Consider the following 8,951-nt stretch of genomic DNA (forward strand, 5'->3'; position numbering starts at 1 on the left):
TGAAATATGTTCAATAAAGCCCATCTCTATACTATTATTATCAAAAAGGCTGTATATTGAGTTGTGATTATTTATTTAAATATCTGTCACCTCCACTGATCAGTTTTAGGCTTCCCTGAGGTCAGGGACAGCCATTTGTTACTAAACTCTTGGTCTCTGGCTTATTTGTTATGAAGCCCTGAAGCCTGGTATATATTTATTACATTTTGAATGAATGATTATCAGGTTCATTCCAATCAGGGAGCTTATCATCACAGTTATCTTTTTTCTTTGCCAGTCAAAATGTCTGCAGTCTAATCATTTTTTAGTTTCACTCAGCATGTCTCATTGCCTTCCATATCCAGTCCATGTTAGAAAACAGGGTGTGATGCAGTGCCCAAGGGAAGAAAAGAGCTTCACATTCAAGGTCACCATTTCTGTGACGAATACAGTTTGACTCTCATGTGAGTCTTGAAAGGTTGCATTTAGGGTATCCTTAGGTTGAGTAGTGTTTCCCTATAAGAACCAGATGATGACAGATAAAGCAGGGCCTGGAGAGAGAGATGACCTGGTATGAGGGACCACTTGGCAGACACAGACTGGTCCTAGAAAAAAGGGGGGTTTCTATGAATTTCCAGAAATGATTGAGTGGATTATTTTACATAAAACACAGAAGAACAACAACCAAAGTAATTATGTTCATTAATATGATTTAATTTATATCCATAAGCTGGAGACACCCTGAAGCATTACAGAAATTAAAGTGCTAGGAACCAAGAAGCTGATATGACATCTTCATTTTTATACAAGAGCAGCAGCTGCTGCTGCTGCTGCTAAGTTGCTTCAGTCGTGTCCAACTCTGTGCTACCCCACAGACAGCAGCCCACCAGGCTGCTCTGTCCCTGGGATTCTCCAGGCAAGAATACTGGAGTGGGTTGCCATTTCCTTCTCCAATGGATGAAAGTGAAAGTGAAGTCGCTCAGTTGTGTCCGACTCTTCGTGACCCCATGGACTGTAGCCTACCAGACCCCACCCTCCATGGGATTTTCCAGGCAAGAGTACTGGAGTGGGGTGCCATGTCCTTCTCCACAAGAGCAGAGCAGGGCTCAAGACTAGGTTTCCACACTCAACTTCAGCAGCTCTGATCATATTCCAATTCAACTGCTTTATTGAATCACAGTTCCCCTACTGAGAGGACATTTCGTTTGTCTTCACTAATGTAAACCCTATCCAGGCTTCAAAGTTCTGACAAAGTTCGTCCTCTATCACATTTCATCGGATATTTGTTTGATGATAAGTATCTGTGGGGCTTCCCTGGTGTTTTCATGGTAAAGAATCCACCTGCAATGCAGGAGAAGCAGAATGTGCGGGTTTGATTCCTGGGTTGGGAAGATCCCCTGAAGGAAAAAATGGCAACCTGCTCCAGTATTCTTGCTCAGAAAATCCCATGGATAGGTGGGCTACCATCCATGAAGTCGCAAAAAGTCATACAAAACTACGCATGCAACAAGCAAGGTATCTATAGATGCCTTAAATCTGTACACATATATTGGCAATAAATTATGTCATTTCAATACTTCTAAAGAACATAACAAATCTATGTAATATCAGCCATACAAGCAATATATTAAATAAACATGCACTGAACACCTTGTTTATGCCAGAAACAATTCTAGTACAACATTGCCCACATATAGAAGGAAAGGAAAACATGAATTGAGCACCTAGTATATGTCAAATGCCATTCTAATAAGACATTATTCACAGGCGGAGGATGAGATTGGCAGGAATGTGCATAGATTGAGGCACAATCTTTATTGCATTACTCCTAAAGAAATGAGCATGCATTGACTGCCTATCGTGCACAAGGTGGTACCCTAGATAACATTATTCATAACATAGGGGAAGGGGGCATGCCTTGAGCACACACTATATATCATACACTACTCCTGTACAACCTTACTCCCAGAGGGAAATAAAATAAGCAGTCATTAAGTGCACAGTATATCACAGATGCTATTCCACTACAGACTTAGTCATGCAGAAGTGAAAAGTAAGACTTTGCACTAAGCACCTAGTATATGCCAGGCATTAGTCTAGTACATTAAACACATTAATGGGGGGAAAAAAAGGCATGCACTGAGTGCCTAGCATATACCCTACAATAGCCTTTCTCATAAGTAGCAGGGGTGGGGAAAAAAAGTATACATAGTGAATTGACTATAGGCAGATGTGTGTGTGTGTGCTAAGTCACTTCAGTCACGTCTTATTTCTTGCAACCCTATGGACCATAGCCAGCCAGGCTCCTGTGTCCATGGGTTTCTTCAGGCAAGAATACTGGAGCAGGTTGCCCTGCCCTCTTCCAGGGGATTTTCCCAACTCAAGGATCAAACCCACACCTTATTATGTTTCCTGCATTGCAGGTGGGTTCTTTACCCCTAAGCACCACCTGGGAAGCCCCATAAGGCAGGTACTATTCTGAAACTATATTACTCACACATAGCTCAGGGAACAAGAAGGCATTGATCACCTATCATTGTCATGCACTATTTTAGAACAACGTTATCACACATAGGTGGAAAGAAACAAGTAGAAATTTGTACCATGTATAATCTAAGCAGTATTCTCACCCCAACATTTGTACACCTAGGAGAGCCAACAATGCATGGAGCATCTACTGTGTGCCAAATATTACTCTAATAACACATTACTAAAATGAAAAAAAGCATTTTTGGTGCCTTTACTGTTGCACAATTTTCCCATTGCTGCAAAGAAAACAGCATACATTTCAGCCTTCTCCAATTTGCATAAATATGTGCTGCAGCTACTCCAAAAATCATATCTGAGTGTGAATTATAAGGGCTCAAGGGCTTTGACTGAGTTACCACTTTCTTTAATTCAAACATAGTTTGCCATTGGTAAAGCCCACTTTCAAATGGGGGGGAGTTTGTTGATAGGGGCTAGCACTATTCCCAGATGTGAAATATATGTCCTTCAAAAATCAAATAACCTGGCTGGGTGCTATGCTTCTTGATTAGTTCCACAGGTAAGCAATGCAAGAAATTGATTTTGAGTTGCTTGGGAAATTTCACAGGTGGCTCTTGCTCTGTTTATTATGAAAAAGTTCAGTGTTTTGGGGATACCCTCAGATCTTTGCTGAATTTATTAACCAGCCTCCATGAGTCATATGTGTCATCATTGTATTTAAATCACTCCTAACTCACTTTTCAGTTTCTAATATTATCAAAATATTGTTAATGTAGTGTATTATTACAGTTGGGACCTGCATCAAGTTCAATTTTCCTCCAATCAAATACTGATAGCAGATATATTCAAATAACCCTGTAATAATACAGTAAATGTTACTTATGATCCTTCCTATAGGAAGACAAACTGAAATTGGTAGTGGGTAAAAGCACTGGCAAGACCAACTACTGAGTATCAGTCTCCTTTAGTGTTTTTTTTTTCTTTTCCCCCACTGTTCAAACTATCTCAGAGTCTTCTGATGCTACAGGTGGAATTATTTTATTCAATCCTGGACAGTCTACTGTTAGTCTCCATAAACCATCTGCCTTTTTCATCATCAAACTGAGCTACTGTGTGTGAATTTCTTGGTACCAACACTCCAGTTTCTAATGTCACTAATTTGAATGGCAATTTATTTTTTTCCCACCTGTTATCTTACACTGTTTCAAAGTAACACTCTATCACTGTCTGCAGTTCCTGATTTTGGAGCCCAAGAAAATAAAGTCTGTCACTGTTAACCTTGTTTCCCCATATAAATAGAGGTATGTTCATCTGTTTAGTTATGTATGTCTGAAACCACGGCTCAGTGGTACAGATGCTGCTGTGACAGCGACACGTAGTATGTGTGAGGCAGTCTATTCAGTCCTGCCTGGTGTGAGTGGTAGTCTCTTCAGAGAAATGTATGTTCCTGTGTTTAGTGATATATGTGTGCAAAATATTATTTAGAGTGCCTGTTTGCATAATACAAATACAAATACATAATCCTGTTAGTTAGTGATATATTTGTGAGCTACTGTGTTAATAGCACTTAATGTCTGTGCTAGTGTTTTAATGATACACATGTGAGACCATGTTTAGTGGTGCCTGGTATGTGAGTTATTAGCTTGGTTATATAGAAGCAAAACACCATGGAAATAGCCTGGTTACTGTGCTGAGAGAATTGCGTGAAGCACTACGTTTAACAGTGCCTGGGTGCTTGTACTTTGTTTAGTGATATATGTGAGAGACATTCACATTTAGGGATTCCAGGTGTGTTTCCCATTGTGCTTCGTAATATTGTCTGAGATACTGTGTTTAGTGATGCTTCATGCTGTGCCACTTCCCACAGTAAATCACGGGCAGGGATTTGAATTCAGTGTTGTGTGTGTGCTATTACATTCAGTGATACATGTGTAAGACACTACGTTTCATGCTGCTTGTGTATTTGCTGCTCTGTTTAGCGTTACATGTGTTAGCGATCACACTTAGTGGTAGCTAGACGTGGACGGGCTTCCCTAGTGGCTCAGCGGTTCAGGAGACTGCCTGCAATGCAAGAGACAGGCTTTGATCCCTGGTCAGGAAGATCCCCTGAAAGAGCAAATAGCAACCCACTCCAGTATTCTTGCCTGGGAAATCCCACGGTCAGAGGAACCTGATGGGCTACGGTCCATGCGTTCTCCAGTCGGACACGACTTAGGGATTAAACCACCACCAGGGTGCGCACTACTCTGTTTGGTGTTGTATGTGTGAGACGCTGTTTCCAGATGAAAGGTATGTGTACCATTTTGTTTAGTAATATCTGCAGAAGATATTTTTTTGGTGGCGCCTGATGTGATGCTTTTGTGTTTACTGATCTACGAGTGAGATATTGTCAGCAGTCTGTGGATGTTTTTGTTGTACTTAGAGACATATGTGTGTTACATTGTGTTTAATGTGATGTGTATTAGATTATGTTCAATTATTTCTGTGTGAAATACTTGGTTTGTGTTATATGGGATGTGTGATAATGCATTTAGTGGTGTGTGTAGCAAGAGTTTTTATTACTAATATGTGGATATGAAACATAGAGCTTAAAGGTATGCGGTGTATGAGACAGTGTAAATCTGTCTGCAAAACGGGAAACTCAAGTTCGATCCCTTGGTCAGGAAGTTCCCCTGGAGAAGGGCGTGTAAACCCACTCCAGTATTCTTGCCTGGAGAATCCTATGGACAGAGGAGCCTGGCAGGTTAAAGCCCGTGCAGTTGCAGAGCCGGACGCAACTGAGTGAAAAATACTTTTCTTCTTGCACTTGGACTTCCCTGGTGGCTCAGATGGTAAAGCGTCTGTCTACAATACGGGAGACCCAGGTTCGATCCCTGGGTTGGGAAGATCCCCTGGAGAAGGAAATGGCGATCCACTCCAGGACTGTTGCCTGGAAAATCCCATGGACAAGAGGAGCCTGGTAGGCTACAGTCCGTGGGGTCGCAAAGAGTCCTACACGACTGAGCAACTTCACTTCACTTCACTCCTTCCACTTAGTAGTATGTATTTAAAGAAAAATAAAAGTTATACTGTATGAATTATATTTAAAGCTTTGTGATATTTTTGGAACTCTTTGCATTAATATGAGGGTAAGACACATACATGTGACACTGGGTCCAGGGTTGAGTGTGCGCTACTATGCTTACTGACATGTGTGAAACACAGTGCTTAGTGTTGCCTATTGTGAGTGTTACTATGTTGGTGACACACTTGTGAGACATCATACTTACTGAAGTCTGGTGCATGGGCTACTCTGGTGATACATGTTTGAGGAACTACATTTAGTTGTGCTTGGTGGGTGTGCCACTGTGTTTAGGGTTACATATCAGGAGCTTGTGTTTGTTTAGTGATATAAAGTGTGTTTAGTGGTGCACAAGGTGTGTATGGTACAGTGTTTAATGACATGTGACACTGTGTTCAGTTGTGTGTGGCACTGTGTTTCGTGATATACGTGAAAAACACTGGGCTCAGCCGTGCGTGGTATGTACACTAACCATTTAGTCTTGTATTGTGACATACTGTGTTGCCAGGGCTAGGTCACCATGTATAGTGATCCTTGAGGGAGGCATGGGGTTTAGTGGTCTGTGTGAAGTACTTTGTCAGTGATTCATGTTGAAACTCAGTTTAATAGTGTTAGTGTGTGAATTACCGGTGGGCTTCCCTGGTAGCTTAGCTGGTAAAGAATCTGCCTGCAGTACAGGAGACCCTGGCTTGATTCCTGGGTCAGGAAGAGCCCCTGGAGAAGGGTTAGGCTACCACTCCAGTATTCTTGGGCTTCCCAGGTGGCTCAGCTAGTAAAGAATCTGCCTACAATGCGGAAGATCTGGGTTTGATCCCTGGGTTGGGAATATCCTCTGGAGGAGGTAAGGCAATTCACTCCAGTATTCTTGCCTGGAGAATCCTATGGACAGAGGAGTCTGGTGGACTACAGTCCATGGGGTTGCAAAGAGTCGGACATGACTGAGCAACTAAGCATAGTACAGCATGTGAGTTACTGGTACAGAGATGCATGTGTGCACCATTTAATTTAGCAGTGCATGGTACTTACACCTCTTTTAGTGATATGTATTTAAATTCTGTTTAAGAGTTCATGTGTGTGTTACTACACAAGGTGATACATATATGAGTATGTATCTACTTAGCTGAAGAGCTATTTTTACTTCTTTAGTGAAGTATGGCCTTGGCAGTATGTTACACTGTAGTATTTTGGTTGATGATATATGTGAATTATGTTGAAAACCTGTGCTTCACAGTGGCTTGAGTGTGTTTGTGTGTGTTTGTTACTATGCATAATGATATAAGTATGAACCAGGATGTTGAACAATACTTGGTACACAGATCACCTCATTTTGTAACTGAAGACAAGTTCATTTGCCTGACACACAGTGAGGCCAAACAATACCAAAACATTGGATTTTGGAGCAGAGAAAGTTTTATTGCAGGGCCATTCAAGGAGCTCTCTTATCTCATACCCTCCTAAGACCCCAAACTCCCCAAAGGGATTCAGCAAAGCATTTTTAAAAGTGAGATGATGGAGGGGCACAATTTGGTTGTTGCAAATTTCTTGGTGACAGAATCCATTATTCTTACAACTGTCCATGTAGGTCAGGTTAGAATGTTCCTGTAAATCTCCAGCAAGACAGATGTTATTCTCTGTTCTACAACTTTTTTTCTCTATATATATAAATGGAAAAGCATTATACCCTTACAGTTCAGAGCCTTGAGAATGCACTATTCATATGTTTCAAGCTAAAGGCAACACTCTTAAAGCAAAAGCAATAGAATACAAAGTTTAAAGTAAAAGAAATAGATCTAGCATGGAGCCAGATTTGCCCTTCCCTATTAGAGCTTCATTATATATGTGACACATGTGTTACCACATATTGTCCCATATTTGTGGAATACTGTGTTTAGCACTGAATGGTACATGTTTAAGTTTGTTTAGTAACATATGTTGATATCCTGAGTTTAATAGTGTTAAGTGCATGTTTTTAACACATCTAAACAAACACTGTGCCTCTCACACATATCGTTAAACACATTATCACCAACAAAAACTGCCACTAACACTGTGCCTCAGACATACACACAAGCAGGCACAATGTCTCACACTTGTTTCACTAAAATTGTTAAGACACACACACAACATACCATTAACCCAGGGTCTAACACTGGGCCTTACACAAGCCTCACTAAACACCTGATCACAAACAACACACCCTGAGCATGGTGTCTCACATACAAATTATTAAATACATATGACACACACATCAAACTACAAGCACTGTGACGCACATACATGATTAAACAAAATGTCTCACACAAACCTTAATAAACACAATATCTCAAACACACATCATTAGAAATAGTACCACTAACCCAGCACAACACTAAACCCAGTGTCTGTACACAGGGTCTTCACAGAATCTACACACATCACACATCATTAAACTCAGAGATTCACACACACACACGCACACATCACTTAAAAATTACCAATTAAAATATTTTATTAGCATTTCACACTTTACTTAAGTGATGCCTTGCACGTTGTATGTGATCACACCAATACCATGTAGTTTCATAATTACTCATAATAGTATTACTCCAGCCACATATCAATAAAAAATATATCTCACACACATTTGATAACACATTTCTTCACATATATATCACTAAACCCAGTGTCACATACACACTGCAGAAAAGCAAATGCAGTGTCTGTTACACACTTCACTAAACACAGTGACTCAAACTTATCATTAAACATCATCATATAAACCAAATACCATTAACTACACACACACATGACCAGACTACATGCATCACTAAATACAGCTTCACACACCACTGTCATTACCACGACTGATAACAACTTTAAAAACAGTGACCCAAACTTATCATGAGACACACTCCCATACATCACACTCCACTGCACAGTGTCTCATACACACATTGTTAACACAGTGTGCTACATACACAATATTAAGCACAATATCGCACAAGATAAACTACACACAGTATCTCACATACATCACTAAACCACCGTTTCATACACCACACACTACTAACACACACTTCACATACATCACTAATCACAGTATGACACAATCCATACCACCAGACACAGGGCCTCACATACACATCCCTAACTACATATCACATATACCAAACAGAATGTTTCAACATAAACCAGGAAACACAGTACCACACCTTCTTGTTAACACAATGAAAGAAGCTCTCATGTTTGAATACCTGGTACATGCCAGGTACTCTTCCAATATAACATTATTCTCTCAAGGGAAAGAAAGTTTCGGTACATGCCAGGACAATTTCTAGTATAATAATTGTTCACACATGCATGGAAATGAGTGAGCATGCTTGAAATGCCTAATAAATTCCAGATGCTCTTCTAAAATTCCCTATAATAGAGTAGAGCAGCTAAT

The 8,951-nt window shown here is 40.4% G+C and overlaps 1 non-coding gene across 1 annotated transcript; it reads left to right on the top strand.

The window, feature by feature from the left end:
• The first annotated feature begins 5,279 nt into the window (after nucleotides 1-5,279).
• TRNAC-ACA (transfer RNA cysteine (anticodon ACA)) lies at nucleotides 5,280-5,351 on the top strand. The gene has a single exon. It is a non-coding gene; the product is annotated as a tRNA-Cys (tRNA).
• The last annotated feature ends 3,600 nt before the right edge of the window (nucleotides 5,352-8,951 follow it).

This window comes from Capricornis sumatraensis, chromosome 1 (assembly GCF_032405125.1).
Source record: "Capricornis sumatraensis isolate serow.1 chromosome 1, serow.2, whole genome shotgun sequence".
NCBI lineage: Eukaryota > Metazoa > Chordata > Mammalia > Artiodactyla > Bovidae > Capricornis > Capricornis sumatraensis.